This window comes from Oryctolagus cuniculus, chromosome 3, assembly GCF_964237555.1.
Source record: "Oryctolagus cuniculus chromosome 3, mOryCun1.1, whole genome shotgun sequence".
Classification (NCBI taxonomy): Eukaryota; Metazoa; Chordata; class Mammalia; order Lagomorpha; family Leporidae; genus Oryctolagus; species Oryctolagus cuniculus.
In genome coordinates this window covers 52,021,467-52,039,614 of record NC_091434.1, presented here as the reverse complement: position 1 = coordinate 52,039,614, position 18,148 = coordinate 52,021,467, and the positions used below count along the sequence as shown (strand labels likewise).

The 18,148-nt window shown below is 36.6% G+C and overlaps 1 protein-coding gene across 9 annotated transcripts in view; it reads left to right on the top strand.

Annotated features, from left to right (window-relative positions):
• Positions 1-18,148, top strand: part of GULP1 (GULP PTB domain containing engulfment adaptor 1) — a 311,569-nt gene that overhangs the window by 94,838 nt on the left and 198,583 nt on the right. The gene's annotated exons all lie outside the window — the stretch shown is intronic.

Below are 18,148 nucleotides of genomic sequence, written 5' to 3'. Positions count from 1 at the left end.
CTTTAACATTTGTTAAGATAGAAAAAAATCCCTTCTGATGGAAAATGTGTAGCGGGAGGTTGAAGAGAGATGTTCACAGTTTGGGTTAATATATGGCTTGTTTATTACAAGTATCTTATATAGTAATTTCATAGCACATATTCTATCTTACAGGGCTCAAAGAAGGAATGACTCAAATATTTATTTATAATTTATGGTCTGTTTCTTTCTTTTTTTTAACTTTTATTTAATGAATACAAATTTCCAAAGTAAAGCTTATGGATTACAATGGCTTCCCCCCCATAACGTCCCTTCCACCCGCAACCCTCCCCTTTCCCACTCCCTCTCCCCTTCCATTCACATCAAGATTCATTTTCGATTCTCTTTATATACAGAAGATCAGTTTAGCATTCATTAAGTAAAGATTTCAACAGTTTGCTCCCACACAGAAACATAAAGTGAAAAATACTGTTTGAGTACTAGTTATAGCATTAAATCTCAATGTACAGCAAAGATGGTCTGTTTCTAAAGCAGTTATAGTTTGGTCCAGTTCTAACTGTTGGTGGCATTTGGGGAGTGAGCCAGTGGATAGGAGAAATATCTCTCTCTCAAATTAAATAAATTCAAATTAAATAAATTAATAAAAATATTTTAGAAAACATTTTATTAAAATAGAATCTGGTTGGAATAATTCTGCCAGTAAGCTTTTTATTTACTTGCATTGTGAAACAAATATTAAATCATCAGTAATGAAGAGATCATTTACTTACCGTAATTTTAAAATTAGGAAATGCTCTACATCTCTGATCACATACCAGATTTTTGAAATTATTCATCTCATAAATCTATTTCCTCATTTAACAAGTGGTCTCCTCTACTATCTTCAACAGAAAACAATACATAGTAACACTGTAATACCCCAATCTAAATTTGATGAAAAACTGTATCATATCATTTCTTAAGCAAACAAAAAACTTTCAAATATGTAGTTCTCTCTTATTGCTGAAAAATGTACTGAAGGCTCATCTGAAATTTCATGTCTTTTTCAGTTAGCCACAATTATCTTCAAAATATCAAAAGAGCACTTGAATAAAACTTTGTACAAAACTTAGTTTCTTAGTCATATCAACCAATCATTTGGGTTCATTACTAGTTTATAATACTAGCTCAATTTAGGCAAAGTCATATAAATTTTTTAAAACGTGTATTATACTTTAGAGAACATATATTTGTGAATAATTTTTATTTGGCTACCCATGAGAGAAAATCAATTGAAAATCAGTTAAGCAATACAAAACATATATTGATTATTGTAATCAAAAGTTATAGAGTAGTGCTCCTAGTGTCTGGATGCTTGAGTTTCTGGTTAAATGAATTTGAATTTATTTTTCCCGTTCTATAAACACTGATGGCTGAAGTAGTTTTTTATTTTGATTCAGCTATTGCATGTTTAGATATCAAATCATTAGGCAATGAAAAGCTATGAATGGTTGAGGCTGAAGCCAAGCATATGGATATTTATTACTTTGTCATAACTCTGTTATCACTTATGTAGTATATATTTTTATTTCATTTGTGTTTATTTATTTGATAGTGGGGAGAATGCTTCCATTTACTGGTTCACTCTCCAAATGCCTGCAAGGATCCCTGACTGGGGTGGAAGCCAAATCCAGATCTCCCAGGAGAATGACAAGAACTCAGTTCTTGGAGCCATCTTAGGGTCTGCATCGACAGAAAGCTGGAATGAGGAACTGGAGCTGGGAATCAAACCCAGGCAGTCTGATTCAGGACACAGGCATCTTAAACACTCAACCTAATGTCCACCCCAGTTTGATGTGTTTTAAGGCAAGATGTCTGAGGTCAAAATAAAGTAGAAAAAGATTGCTCCTTTCTCATTTTATAAAAAGTTTCTAGTTTTTGTTTTCCTTCTTTTCTTTCAACTTGGTCTACATATCCATTGTGCATAAGTGATCAAAGGATGATGATGCTTTGATTGACCAGCCCTGGAACAAGTACTAGGCTCAAGGTTGACCAAATGTAACTACAGGGAAGAAGGGGAAAAGTGTAGATTTACAGAAGAACTCAGGGTACTATTACTACTAGAATGTGTTTTGGAGAAAGGTGGCCTATTGGGATGGTGGAAGGAAGCCACAGTGTATGTATATACTAAATTAAATGAAGAATGAAATGTATACAGTTATGGGAAAATTATCTAACAGAAGAGCAGACATTTAAAATTAAATGATAACAATTTGTTATTAGAGTAACAAAAATAATCAGAAAGTATTGTTACTAAAAGTGGTTGATTGCTTAAGAAAGGCCTTCATATGTAGCCAATTGCCACATAAAGTGTGTGATGTTTACATCTCTGAAACTGTTTTCTCATCTATAAAATAATAATCATGTACTGAACAGTGGATACATTTATAACTTTTTTGGCACTAGATTATACTGCTATAGAAGGTATTCTAGGGGTGGGTGTTTGGCACAGCAGCTGAAGCACCTCTTGAAATTCCCACATCCCATTTCTGAGTGCCTGATTCTCATCCTGGGTACTCAACTTCTGATCCAACTTCCTGTCGATGTGTACCTGGGGAGGCAGCAGATGAAGGCTCAAGTATTTGGGTCCCTCTCTCCACAGGGAGTGTCTGGCTTCTGGCTCCAGCCTGGGCCAGCCCATGTTGTTGCACACTTTCTGGGGGTAGTCCAATGGATGGACTGGACTATTTTCTCTGTCTTCTTGTATCTTTTTTTATTTGACAGATAGAATTAGACAGTGAGAGAGAGAGAAAGGTCTTCCTTCCGTTGGTTCACCCTCCAAATGGCCACTACGGCCGGAGCTACCCCAATCCGAAGCCAGGAGCCAGGTGCTTCTTCTTGGTCTCCTATGCGGGTGCAGGCGCTCAAGCACTTGGGCCATCCTCCGCTGCCTTCCCAGGCCACAGCAGAGAGCTGGACTGGAAGAGGAGCAACCGGGACTAGAACCTGGCACCCATATGTGATTCTGGAGCTGCAGGTGGAGGATTAGCAAAGTGAGCCATGGTGCCGGCCCTCTCTATCTCATTGTTTTGCTTCTTTATCTCTCTGCCTTTCAAATAAAGCAAAATAATTAAGTAAATATTTTAAAAAGTCCACATTTTATTGAACAGTTTATATAATTTGTTACATTATATCCTATTGTGGTGATACCACAATTAATTTCCTATAAAGATGAGTTAGTATGCTCCCATCTTCTTCCTTCTGTAGGAAAGTGAAAGATTGAATGACAGCTAACTGAAGTTTTCCTTTAAGTATATTACCCACTTCGTGGATATTAAAATTAGTAAAATTAAAATATACTGGACTATAAAAATTAAAGTAACAATCTTCTGTGTAATCCAAGTTAATGAATGGATTTTGCCCTATTTTCTATTAAGGAAATCAGCTATAGTTTCTTGATTTCCTTCATTTGAACAGACTCGATTATTTGACTGTCTACAACATTGCTTAGTCTTTATTGACTGGATGCTCTATTTCCATAGATACTGCAATAGGTTTTAAACCTATTTGAAAAATTTGCGTTTGAAAGGCAAAGTGAAAGAGAGATGAGGGGGTAGATGGAGAGGGAGAGAGAGAGAGGGGAAAAGAGAGAGAGAGAGAGAGAGATCTCTTCCATTTGCTGGTTCACTCTTCAAATGCCCACAACAGCTGGGGTTGGGTCATTATGAAACCAGGAGGCAGCAACTCCATTCTATGTGGATGGAAGGGACTCAAGTACTTGAGCCATCACCTGCTGCCTCCCAGGCACATTAGCCTGAAGTTGGAACAGAAGTGGAATAATCAAGATTCAAAGTAGGCACTCCAATATGGGATGCTGGTGTCCCAAGCAGTGTTCCATTGCACCAGAACACCTGCTCAAATGTGCATAGTTTTAAAGTTTGATAGTAATATAAAGTATTTTTAAAAATTAAAGGTAGTTTTTGGCATAGATGTTTCATATTTTTCTTTAACTTCTTGATTATTTTTAATGTTTTAAGATACTCATAATTTTCATCTTCTAAGATGCAGGGAGGAAAGAATGAGGAAGGAAAGGAAGGAGAGCAGAATGAAGAAAGGAAGAAAGGAAGGAAAGACAGATCAGTTGTATTAATGCCTTTGTACCAATTTATAGCTCAGGTCTTACAGTAAAATTAGCAGTTTACATTATTTTATGGACCAAATATTTAACAATGACATTATAGGAAACTCTGAAATTTAAATAACACACAAACAAAAGAAACCAAAAAACAACCATGCGGTACGCATACCTGGGTTTGATTTCTGATTCCACTTCAGATTCCACCTTTCTGCCAGGGCAGACCCTGGAAGGCAGCAAGTAGTTGGCTTCTGCCACCTGTATGGAAGACGTGGACTGAATTCCCTGGTCGTGTTGTCTACCCAGCATGGTCCTGGTGCTGTGGGCATTTGGAAAGTGAACTGTTTGATGGGAGCTCCGTTTGTCTATGTGTCTGTCTGTCTGGCTATCTCTTTGCCGACTGTCTCTCTAATAATAAAAAAACCAACTATCCTAATCTAATGAAAGAATTGCATGAATAAAGGTAGTTAATCTGTGAAAGGAGTGTCCTAGTTGGTGGAACACAAAATTCAAAATGTATGAGCCTTAATGTTTTTACCATGACCTCATCAAATGCATTCAGAAGGAAAATAAAAATTGTAAAATAAGTTTTTAATAAAATTAACATAAAATTATATTTTCTTTGCAGTTGAAGAATTATATATTTTAGAAAAAGAAAATTGTGACAGTCAAATTGTCAAAAGATTACAAAGATTAGTAGTATTAAACTATTAATAGTTTAAATTTTGCATTGTTATTTGCTATTAGCAGAAGTCTGTGTTGTTTATCTTTGTAGGAAATAACTTGGTGATATGCATTAAAATTCTTAGATCAAATATTTTTTGTAGTAATTTCAATTCTAGGAAGCCATAAGGAAGCAATAATTAGAAATGAGCAAAAATATAGACGAAGCTATTTATTGCAGTTTCACTTACAATGGAATGTATGATTTTTAAACAATCCAACAGCAATTATTTATTATAAATTGCTAAGTCCTTTATTTTTTAAAAAAATTGTTTATTACTTATTTGAAAGGCAGTGTTACAGAGAGAGAAAGAAAGACAGAGACTCTTCCATCTGCTGGTTCACTCCCCAGATGTCCACAACAGCCGGAATTGAGCCAGGTAGAAGGCAGCAGCTAGGAGCTTCTTCCAGGTCCCCTACTTGAGTGCAGGAGCCCAAGCACTTGGACCATCTATGGCTGCTTTCCCAGGCACATTAGCAGGGAGCTGGATAGGAAGTGGAGCAGCCAAGACTCAAAGCATCGTCCATATGGGATGCCAGCTCTGCAGGTTGGGGCTTTGACCTGCTGAGCCACCATGCTGGCCCCACCAAGTCTCTTTAGATGTCAGACACTGTGATTAGTGCTATGTATAGATTATCTCATTTATTTATAAGGTGACATGATGTGTAGTGTTTGTTTATAATGGACAAGATTTTCCTTGGAGTAACTTGTATTTCATCATGTGTAACAGCCGTATGATTTAAGAAAATTGCTCATATCTATGTCTTCAGAAATGTATCCTGATTATCTTAACATAGTCACCTTATTGGCCCAGTCAAGAATAACACAAAGAGCTTTGATTGCTGATCCAGGGACAGATTCTTTTTGCTTTAGATCTCACTTTTGTTTTGTTTTTCTCTCTTGTTCTTTCTCGCTCTCTGACTCTCTTGTTCTTTCTTCTTATTCTCTTGCTGTTTCACCCTGACCCTTCTCTGAGTACTTGAAAAAGAAAGCATGCATTTCTGGAGCCAATTTACAACCTAGATGAGAGCCAACTGCAAAATGAACTGTCACTTTGGAAGGCAGAGCAGAGACAGAAAGAAGGAGACTGTTGTCTTCTAATTGGAATTTAAAGCCTGCCCTGGATTTGGTAGTATGTAATTCATTCTGTTCCTCAGTCGTTTAAGTCAGTTTGGATTGTTGTTTCTATTACTTGAATTATAAATAGCTCTAACAGATATGTAAGGGTATTAAGTATTATCTCCATCTTATAGTTGAGAAAACAGGCTCAGAGAATTTAAATAATTTGTACAAAGTTGCTTGCTGGTATGGAATCAGGATTGGAATCTCAATGTATTAAATCCAGAAGCTGAAAGTTTAACCATTGAGTTATTGTTCTTCCTAATTATGTAAGGATATACCATGAAAGACTTCACAGCTATTAAAAGCCATATTTTAAAAGTAAATATAATGTGTGCAAAAACTCATGTTATAATGTCAACAGAAAATAGAGACAGTGACTTCTAAGCATCCAGCACAATTGTGAAGTGAGCATGGCTGTGGCTGGAGGGTACTGAGCGTGCCTGTGACCCAGAGATCTCACCAGAGAGAAAAACGCGTGTACCCCACCGACATCGAATCTGCTTGGCAGGACAGTACTCAATCCAGTGGGCTGAACCATGTATGGACAGTGGCCCTGGGAGCACCTTGGTCACCTTGTGGTCACAACAGGCTAGTGGGGCTGAGTGGCCTCACTTGTACTCTTTGGCTTTGAGAACCCTTGGAACTGAGACTGAGAAAATATTGTGACTGCATGACAGGAAGCAGGGAGTAGCTGGGTTCTGGGCAATCACAGGGTGCTGCAGTGCACTCTCAGAGCTCCTTGGTTGTCTAGAGCTACTCATAGCAGAGGGAACAGTGCTCACAGGAGGAGCTGCGCAGATCATCTACAGTTCATATGGCAATGTGGATGAGAGTTGAACACACTGGAGGCTAACACCTGAGCACTCCTCAGCTTGAAGGAGAGTGGTTGTATCAAAAGAGATGATCATTCCTCTCCATCCAGTTATACAGAGGAAAGCTACCACACCCAATTTGGGTGTTATTCATACAAGCCTCATCCTGGAGCACTGACCAGAACTCCCTAGCCACACCCACCACATACCTCTTGGTGTTCACTGAAAGCGTAGACATTTCCACTAAGCCAAAGAGGCATAGTTCAAAGGTAAAAAGCCATCAGAGCAAAGAAGAACATTCTACAAATGACTAAAAATAAATGAAAAAATTCAAGAAACAAGAATAAGGAAGATACCATGACCTCCACAAAGGAGTACAACAACATTTCAATGCTAGAATGTGATGATGAAGAGATTGAGGCAATGCTGGAAATGGAATTAAAAAAATTAATCATAGGATTACTCAAAAGTAATCAGAAGCAAGTCCACTAGCTAAGAAAACCATATATGATATGAAGGAAAATTTTTCTGATGAAATTGAGATTTTAAAGAGAAATAAAAATGAAATATTAAAAAATGAAGAATTCAGTAATCAAATAAAAAATACAGTGGAAAACCTTAACAACAGAGTTGGTGGGGCAAAAAAGAATATCCAAGCGAGAAGACAAATGTCTAGAAATTTTACAGTCAGACCAAAAATAATAATAAGAAATTAGAAAACTTAAAAAAAAAGTAGAGATATCTGGGATGTTATCAAACCACCCAACAGACAGGTCTTAGGAGTGCCTGAAGGAGTGGAAAAAGAGAAGGGAATAGAAGGCCTGCTTAGTGAAATAATTACTTCCCTAACTTGGAGAAAGAAAGGAAGGTCCAAGTACAAGAAGCACATAGAACTCCAAACAGATATGATCAGAAAAAATCTTCACCATGACACATTGTAGTCAAACTTTCCACAGTAAAAAATAAAGAAAATTTTCTAAAATTTGCACAAGAGGTATGCCAGATTACATTTAGAGGATCTCCAATTAGACTCATGGCTGATTTCTCATCAGAAACCCTACACGCCAGGAGAAAATGGCAAGAGACAGTCCAAGTCTTAAGGAAAAAAAATTGTCAAAACAGAATATTGTACCCTGAAAAGCTCTCATTTATGAATGAAGGTGAAATAATGACATTCTATAACAAACAAAAAATTTAAAGAATTTGTCACCATGTATCCAGCTTTACAAAAGATGTGAAAGGATGCACTACATACGGAAACACAGAAAGAAACGCACCATTATGAAATAATGCAGAGATAGAAAATCCTCCGGTAAAAGTACAAAAGAAATCCAAAGAAAACAATAAGAATAGTTATCGAAAAATGGTAGGGCCAGATAGTTACTTATCAATAGTTACCTTGAATGGAAATGGCCTCAACTCTCCAGTTAAAAGATACAGTCTGACATAATGGATTAGGAAACAAGACCAATCTGTTTACTGACTACAAGAAACACATGTCACCAACAAAGATACACGTAGACTGAAAGTGAAGGGATGGAAAAAGATATTCCACATGAATGGACAAAAAAGGGCAGGTGTAGTCATCCTAATATCTTTATACTTTAACAAAAATATTGTTAGAAGAGACAAGGACACTAAGTAATGATCAAGGGATCAATACAGTAGGAAGATATGACAATAATCAATGTGTGTGCACCCAATTACAGGATGCTTGGCTATTTAAAAGACCTGTTAATGGATCTAAAGGGAGACATAGACACCAATAAAATGGTAACAGGGGACTTCAACATTCCACTTTCATCAATGGGTAGATCAACCAGACAGAAAATCAACAAAGAAACAATAAAGCTAATTGACACTATGGACCAAATGGACCTAACTGATACCTTTTCATCTCACAGTGGCAGAATACACATTCTTCTCAGCAGTGCATGGAACTTTCTCCAGAATAGACCATATACTAGGCCATAGAGCAAATTCTAAAACATCAAAATCATACCGTGCATCTTCTCTGATCATAATGGATTGAAGCTCAAAACCAACAGCTCGGGGCCAGCGCTGTGACGCAGCAGGTTAAAGCCCTGGCCTGAAGTGCCAGCATCCCGTATGGGCGCCGGTTCTAGTCCGGGCTGCTCTTCTTCCCATCCAGCTCTCTTATATGGCCTGGGATAGCAGTGGAAGATGGCCCAAGTCCTTGGGCCCCTGTACTCACAGGGGAGACCTGGAAGAAGCTCCTGGCTCCTGGCTTTGGATTGGCACAGCTCTGGCCGTTGTGGCCAACTGGGGAGTGAACCAGCAGATGGAAGATGTCTCTCTTTGTCTCTACCTCTCTCTGTAACTCTGTCTTTCAAATAAATAAAATAAAAATCTTAAAAAAAAAAAAAAACAACCAACAACTCAAGAATCTCAAGTACAAATGCAAATACATGGTTACTGAACAACATACTCCTAAATGGACAATGGGTTATAAAAGAAATCAAAAGAGAAGTAAAAATTTCTGGAAATGAATGATGATGACAGTACCTCATAATAAAACTTATGGAATACAGCAAAAGCAATGTTAAGAGGGGATTTTATAGCAATTAGTGCCTACATGAAGAAACTGGAAAGTCACCAAATAAATGAGGTGTCAATGCATCTCAAGGACCTAGAAAAAAAAAAAAAAACAACAAGCCAAAGCACAAATTAGTAGGAGGAAAAAATAATTAAAGTTAAGGAAGAAACAAACAAAATTGAAACAAGAAATACAAAAGATCAATAAAATGAGGAACTGTTTTTTTGAAACAATACACAAAATTGACACACCATTGGCCAACTAACCCCCAAAAAAAAATAAAAAATAAAAAAGAGGGAGAAGACCCAAATCAACAAACACAAAGATGAAAAAGCAAATATAACAACAGATACCACAGAAATAAAAAGAATGATCAGGAATTATGCAAAGAGCTATATGCCAACAAATTGGGAAATCTAGAAGAAATGGGTAGATTCCTGGACATATACAAACTTCCTAAACTGAGGCATGAAAATATAGAACACCTAAACAGATCAATAAGCAAAACAGAGATTGAATCAGTAATAAAGAACTTACCAACAAAGAAAAGTCCAGGTCCTGAAGGCTTCATTGCTGAATCCTACAAGACATTTAAAGAAGAACTAACTCTAATTCTTTTCAAACTATTTAAAACAATTGAAAGGGAGGGAATCCTTCCAAACTCCCGCCAGGAAGCCTTTATCACCTTAATTCCTAAGCCAAAAAATGGCATGACAGAAAAAGAGAACTAAAAACCAATATATTTGATGAACATAGACACAAAAATCCTCAGCAAAATATTAGCCAATTGAATCCAGCATATCGAAAAGATCATTTTTCTCTGGTATGCAAAGAAGGTTCAACATATGAAAATCAATAAATGTGACTAACCACATTAACAAGCCGAAGACCAAAAACCTTATGATTATCTCAATAGATGCAGAGAAAACGTTTGATAAAATACAACACCCTTTTATGATGAAAACCTTAAACACATTGGTTATAGAAGGAATATTCCTCAATGTAATGGAAGCAACTTATAAAAACCCTCAGCTGGCATCCTACTGAATGGAGAAAAATTAGAGGCATTCCCATTAAGATTCAGAACTGGACAAGGATGTCCACTCTCACCATTGCTATTTAATATAGTCCTGAAAGTTTTAGCCAGATCCATCATGCAAGAAAAAGAAATCAAAGGGATACAAATAGGGAAGGAAGAAGTCAAACTATTCCTATTTGCTGATGACATGATTTTATATATAGGGAACCCAAAAGATTCTATGAAGAGACTATTGAAATTCATAAAAGTTTGTTAAAGAAGCAGGATATAAAATCAACACACAATATCAATAGCCTTTGTATACACAGACAATGCCGTAGCTGAGAAAGAACTTCTAAGATCAATTCCATTCACAGTGGCTACAAAAAAATTTAAATACCTTGGAATAAATTTAACCAAGGATGTGAAAGATCTCTATAGTAAAAATTACAAAACATTAAAGAAAAAAATAGAAGAAGACATATAAAAATGGAAAAATCTTCCATGTTCATGAATTGGAAGAATCAGCATCTTCAGAATGTCCATACTACCAAAAGCAATTTATAGATCGAATGTTATAACAATCAGAATAACAAAAGCATTCTTCTCAGATCTAGAAAAAATGATGCTAAAATTCATATGGAAACACAGTAGACCCCAAATAGCTAAAAAAAAAAAATCTTAAACAACACAAAAACAAAGCTGGAAGAATCACAATACAAGACCTCAAGGCATACTACAAGACAGTTATAATCAGAACAGCCTGGTATTGGCACAAAAACAAGTGAGTAGACCATTGGCACAGAATAGAAACCTCAGAAATAAACCCACGCATCCACAACCAACTTATTTTTGACAAAGGAGCAAAAATCAACTCCTGAAGCCAAGACACTCTTTTCAACAGATGGTTCTGGGAAAACTGGATCTCCACGTACAAAAGTATGAAACAAGACTCTGACCTTACACCTTACACAAAAATGCACTTAACATGGACAAGAGACCTAAATCTATGATGTGATACCATCAAATTACTAGAGAACATTGAGGAAACCCTATAAGACATTGTCATAGGGAAAGACTTATTGAAAAAGACCCCAGAAACAAAATAGGCAGCCGGCGCCACAGCTCACTAGGCTAATCCTCCGCCTTGCGGCGCCGGCATACCGGGTTCTAGTCCCGGTCGGGGCGCCGGATTCTGTCCCGGTTGCCCCTCTTCCAGGCCAGCTCTCTGCTGTGGCCAGGGAGTGCAGTGGAGGATGGCCCAAGTCCTTGGGCCCTGTACCCCATGGGAGACCAGGATAAGTACCTGGCTCCTGCCATCGGATCAGCGTGGTGCGCTGGCAGCAGCATGCCGGCAGCAGCGGCCATTGGAGGGTGAACCAACGGCAAAGGAAGACCTTTCTCTCTGTCTCTCTCTCTCACTGTCCACTCTGCCTGTCAAAAAAAAAAAAAAAAAAAAAAACCCAAAAAACAAAAAAACAAACAAAATAGGCAATTAAAGCCAAAATTAACAAGGGGGATTACATCAACCTGAGAAGCTTCTGTACTGCAAAAGAAACACTCAGCAAAATGAAGAGGCAACTGACAGAAAGAGAGAAAATATTTATAAACAATACAACTGACAAAGGGCTATTTTCCAAAATCTATAAAGAACTCAAGAAACTCAACAACAGCAAAACAAACAGTCCAAGTAAGAAATGGGCAAAGTAACTGAACTGACATTTCTCAAGAGAGGAAATTCAAATGGTCAATAGACACATGAAAAAATCCCAGTATTGCTAGCGATCAGGGAAATGCAAATTAAAACCACGGTGAGGTTTCAACTCACCCCCACTTATAATTGTTCTCATAGAGAAATAAACAAACAACAAATGCTGGTGAGGATGTGTGGAGAAGGGTACCTTAATCCATGTTGGCAGAAATGTAAACTGGTACAACCACTGTGGAAGACAATATGGAGGTATCTCAGAAAGCTGAATATAGACCTACCATATCATCCAGCAATTCCACTCCTAGGAATTTATCCAAAGGAAATGAAATCAGCATATGTAAGTGTTATTTGTACCCGCATGTTCATTTCAGCTCAATTTACAATAGCTAAGAAGAGGAATCAACCCAGATGTCCATCAGCTAAAGACTGGATAAAGAAATTACGGTTTATATTCACTATGGAATACTACACAGTGGTAAAAAATGAAATCCTGTCATTTGCAACAAAATGGATGCAACTGGAAACCATTATACTTAGTGAAATAAGCCAGTCACAAAAGGACAAATACCACATGATCTCTCTGATCTGTGGTAACTAATAGAGTACTTAAAATGTAATCTATAGGAGTGAAACTGACACTTTGAGATGCCACAATTTTGAACAGCCCTTGCCTTGACTGTTAGGGAATAATATTTTTCTTGTTTGCTTGTTTTTGTTCTTTTTCTTCTTATACTAATCAGAGAACACTCTTCTTGGTGTAGGGTTAATCTTATGAGTATAAAAATTAACTGAAAATTGATATCTGAAAAAAAATAAGAATGGAAAAGGAAGAGGGCGGAAGGCAAAAGGAGGGAGAATGAGGGGGAAAGAGTATGAGTAGAGGAGGAAGAAGCATCCTGTTCTTAATTTTGTATATATTAAATGCATGAAGTTACATTCCTTAAACAAAATAACAAAATAAAAAATAGAAAAAATGCAATTAATAGTTATCTCTTGGAGGATCATTTAATGTTGCTTTTAGTTTTTCTCTGTAGATAGTGCATATTTTAAACATTCTAGAATAAGTGTACAAATCTAATTTTTAGAAAAATCATTAACAATTTTTACTAATTTGCTTATTTTTCATTAAATACTTATTCTGTCAAAGGATATTTTACTACTGGGGAAGAAAAAAAGCATCAAAAGCAGGGATGAACAAAAGCAAAATTCCTCTTTCTCCATTTACTTCATTATATAAAAGACACCATAAAAGTTGAGGAAAGCATAAAAACCTTCATAGGAAAAAATGAGCCAAAAGCTACTATTACAAAAATAAATGCAAATGAAAACCAATATTATGAGCTAGTTTTATATTATAATTCAGCTATCCCATTGAATTAATACAAATTGTTAAAAATTGTTATGTGTAGTATTAGGAAAATAAGTGAAATTTGCGCACTTCTCTCCTCTGAGAATTTATTTCACCCAATTTTCTCAGAAAAGTATTTGCTCCAGTAATTTTCATCCTGTTTTGTGTAATATTCAAAGGGATTGGCAGCCTTTCCTCTTTAATTGGATTGATTTTTGTTTTAGAATTCCATCACATTAGAAGTTCCCCTACTCTGGTAGTAATTTCACTCTGCTATATATCATTCATAAACTGAAGTAAATTTTTAACATGGGGGCTAGTGTCACATGTTTTGATTAATCTCAGTTCCTTTCTTGTGTTTTCCATAAAGGATTCAATAAATGAGAAGTCGTAATTGTAAAGAGTTAATCTTAAAGAATAACAAAGACTTTGGGATAACGCATGTAGATTTAAAAATGTAATAATCAAAAATTTCAAGGGTAAGGACTTGAATTTTTCGTTGATCTCAGCAAAAGGAGTGAATGAATTGATAACTGATCTACTTCTTTTGATTAGAAAAGTGTCCTGTTATTAACAGCTTCAAAACACTGCTGAAATTTTCCTGTCAACTGCAGATGAAACAATTGGGACTGAATTTGTTTTTAAATTGGTAAATTAAAATTTGTGTTTTAAAAGAATTTGGCATGTCTTATCTACTGCCACTTTTCTTTCTTATCATACTGAGAGCAGAGTGTACAGAACATATCCTGCATATGGAGCAAGAACAGGTGATGTGAATTCTCTCCTGGCTGACATCTCTGGGAATAGAAAACCTAGGATCAGCATTGTCTTTTGTGTTCTATTCCTATGTAAATTAAATTCCAAGGATCCTTTCAGTTTTACATTTTACAATTACAAGTGCCACAGTCTATTTCTATTTTGTATGACTGTCTAATAAATAAATGTACACAAATTTCTAAATCTGCCTTTTTCCTCTTATCCCTGTGTGTCTCTTCTAAGCCACATTAGCCTCATGAACATGTATCATGTCACATCATTTTCCTGTTTTTATGATGCTTCTATCACCTTAATTGTAAAATCAAATTTTTATAGCATGGCACTCAGGAGTCTTTCTGAAGTGGCCTCGCCTCATCACTAAAGTTTCAAATAAGACTGCTAAAAGTATCCTGTTTTCAAATTGTATACACTATTTTTCTGCCCATGAAGTTGGGATGATCTTTCTTATTCCTTTGCTGTTGTTTATTCTCTTCCCTATGCCAACTATGGACTTTTCCAACTTCCACTGCACAGCATCTAAACAGAAGGCTCATGGTTCCATTTCTTTAAGAAAGTTCTTCCCGAACTTTTTATGCATTGATGCAGCACCTGACTTTAATGCTGACATAGTCCTTATTAAGTTGACAAATACAAAGGAGGATATGGACTTTTCTCTCACAACTAAACAATTGGGCATTCAATAGGTGTTGAGTGAGTATTGGTTAAATGAACCACCTTACTTTTCCAGTTTCCTTTCTGTGTGGGCGTTGGCATGACTGTATGTGCACGGCTGCCTTGGTGAGGGAACCAGTATGCACAGACTGTTGCTCCCATTCACTTAGGGCAGTGCTCTCAAGTCACCAGCTTGAACCATTTGCCTAAAGTGTTAGCATAAAAATGTCTGAGACCACACCCTAAAGATACGGTAAGGCATTTTCACTTTGTCCAAAGGATGACATAGCAAGATTGCTTGTTAGAGAAAAGTTGGATGACTAACGTTGTTGGGGATGTAAACTAGGAGAGGAAGTTAAATGACAGCTGCCATATTAAGTAGAATTTATTCTGATATAATAGCATGTGGATGGTAAGGGAAATAACAGGAATTAATAATGCCAGGTTTCTGACCTGAGCAATTAAAGATTGCATTGTTTCCTTGATTAAAGTCATTCTACAAATTAACAACAGCAACAAAAAGAAAAAAGAGAAAATTAGAATCAGAAGTCTGATTTTCCAGTTTTGAATTTAGGAGCCCATAGAAGATATTTAATGAATATCCAAGAAAACAGTTTTTGCAACATAGAGTGTAATATTGTTACTTTCTTGGACATAAGTGAAAATGAAAAATAAAAATGAAAAAAATATTTTTACAGCATTTTAAGATCATGATAATAGTGGTTGTAGTTCTTTTGATGACAAACAGAAATACCATTTTGGCCTGACTTGTTCGTTTAACTTGGTTTTGTGTGGAATATTTAAAGATATAAAAGTGTCATTGTGAAAAATTATGTATTTTTACTAATTTATTTTCATTTGATTTCAAAGGCAGAAATAGAGAGAGAGAGAGAGAGAGAGATCTTCAACCTGCTGCTTCACTCCCCAAATGCCTGTAACAACCAGGGCTGGGCCAGGCCACAGTCAGAAGTCCAGAACTCAGTCTGGGTCTCCTACATGGGTGACAGGGACCCAGGTGCTTGTGACATAATCTGCTGCCTTCTGAGGTGCTTACTAGTGGGGAACTGCTTCCTGAGGAGGGAAGCTGAGACTTGAAATAGACACTCTGACAGCAGGCGTGGGCATCCCAGGTAGCATCTTAACCTCATGCCAAATACTGGCCCCTATAAATGTTTCATTAACAAATTAAAGCATTAATCGTGTTGCATTGTTAATTTTTTTCTTAAAATGGTGCTGGTGGGAAAAGTGAAGGTTTTGATAAAGAAACGGTTGGCTTCATTGAATTTTACATATATCTCCAATTTGAATGAAAATATATAATAAATGGTGGCTAAACAGTATCAGATTGTGCATATTATGTTTTTACTTTAAGAATCATTTGAATTGGAAATCAGGATTTTATATTTTAAAAATAAAAGTATGCTTAAAAGAACAGCTCATAAGCCAATCTCATTTTTTGCAAGAATATTCAAAATGCTGTGTGAATAAATTTAATCATATCAGACATGGAATAATAGACCCAGTTCAGAGCATATGTCATTTTCCTGCAAGAAGACAGACAGAAGTAGGCACAAGTTCATTCTTGTTTTTTGATGTGGGTATTTTTGTACTCTCTTTATTCTGTCATATTGCATAAAATATTCAAGTTTGAAAAATATTTCCTACAGGAAGTTTTGTTTTCAGTCAATCTGAGATGGAAATAAAAGCTATGGAATGTTAGCTTGAATTGATCATTTTAAGCAAATACTTGCTATTCTTAATACATTGGAATGGGATTTATTGAACAGATTGGTTAACAGCTACTTACGTATCATGGATCATTTTTCTTAAATTGATTTTTGTCACATGGATATTTGCTACAACATAAATAGGAAAATTAGTTATCCTTAAAAAATAATTAATTTTTATCCCCTTTTCTTTCTTCTCATCTAAAACAAATAGAAAACATGACCTAGCAGATGAATCTGGAAATCAGATCTTTTAGCTATATGTCATGTTTGAAATTTACTCTCCAGATGAACAGACCTAAAGGTATAATGAAGTAACCTTTATACTTTGAGGAAAAATGAATTGAATTGATCATTCATACACCCTAAGATTCAGCAAATGGAAAGAAAGTACCGTATGTTTTAATAAATAATATTACCACTGGGCAGACAAACATACTTTTTTTCATAAAATTAGGAAATACCTGTAAATGGCCTTAAAATATTAGCCCATAATATTATGCTCATGTTTTAATTCAGATTTTAAAATTGTTGTCTTCTGTAATAGATGCTGATGCTGAGCCTCCTGTAATGCTCTCCCTTAGCGCTACCTTTTACACTTGCAGAATGCACAACACAGACCTCTGCATTTCTTTGCCTTGAGTATTTTTTTGACCACCAGAGACCACTTTGCCAATCAAAGCAGGCAGTCCTCTGCTGATGGTTAAAGGCAGTTAGTGTGTGACCATCTCAGTTTTCTCATTTCTCAGGTGAGATAGGACAGTACTTTTTTTTTTTTTTTTTTTTGGACAGGCAGGGTGGACAGTGTGAGAGAGAGACAGAGAGAAAGGTCTTCCTTCGCTGTTGGTTCACCCTCCAATGGCTGCCGCAGCCGGCGCACACTGATCCGATGGCAGGAGCCAGGTACTTCTCCTGGTCTCCCATGCGGGTGCAGGGCCCAAGGACTTGGGCCATCCTCCACTGCACTCCCGGGCCACAGCAGAGAGCTGGCCGGACAGTACTTTTTTTTAAAAAGGTATGAAAATAGAATTAAAAGATAAGCTTGTTGCAATGAGAAAAATAATTGAAGATTATGAGCAGTTTTTTCATAATACACATGTTCCAAGAACTTTTCAAGGTTATTCCTATGCAAGGATTTCAATTTTTAAAGATTTATTTATTTGAAAGGTAGAGCATCAGAAGAGGAAGGAAGATAGAGGTCTTCCATTCATTGATTCACTCTCCAAATGCCCACAACAGGCAGAGCAGGTCCAGGCCAAACCCAGGAGTGAAGAAATCCCTCCAGGTCTCCCATAGGGCATCAGCAGACTAAGCGTGGGTCATCATCTATTGCCTTCCCAGGTGCATTGGCAGGAAGTAGGATCAGAAGCAGAGCAGCTGGGACGCAAATCAGTACTGTGACATAGGATGCTGGGCTGGTGTCACAGCAGCAGCTGCACCCTGTGCACCACAACATTGCCACCTGGATTTCAATTTCATTTTTTTGTAGCAAAATAAGCTTATCCTTTCATTCCATTTTCCATGAATTCTTTAAAATACTCTCACATACCTCATCTACGCTGGATGTTGGATTTTCTCCAGTCGGGTTAAGCAGCAGTCACCAATAGT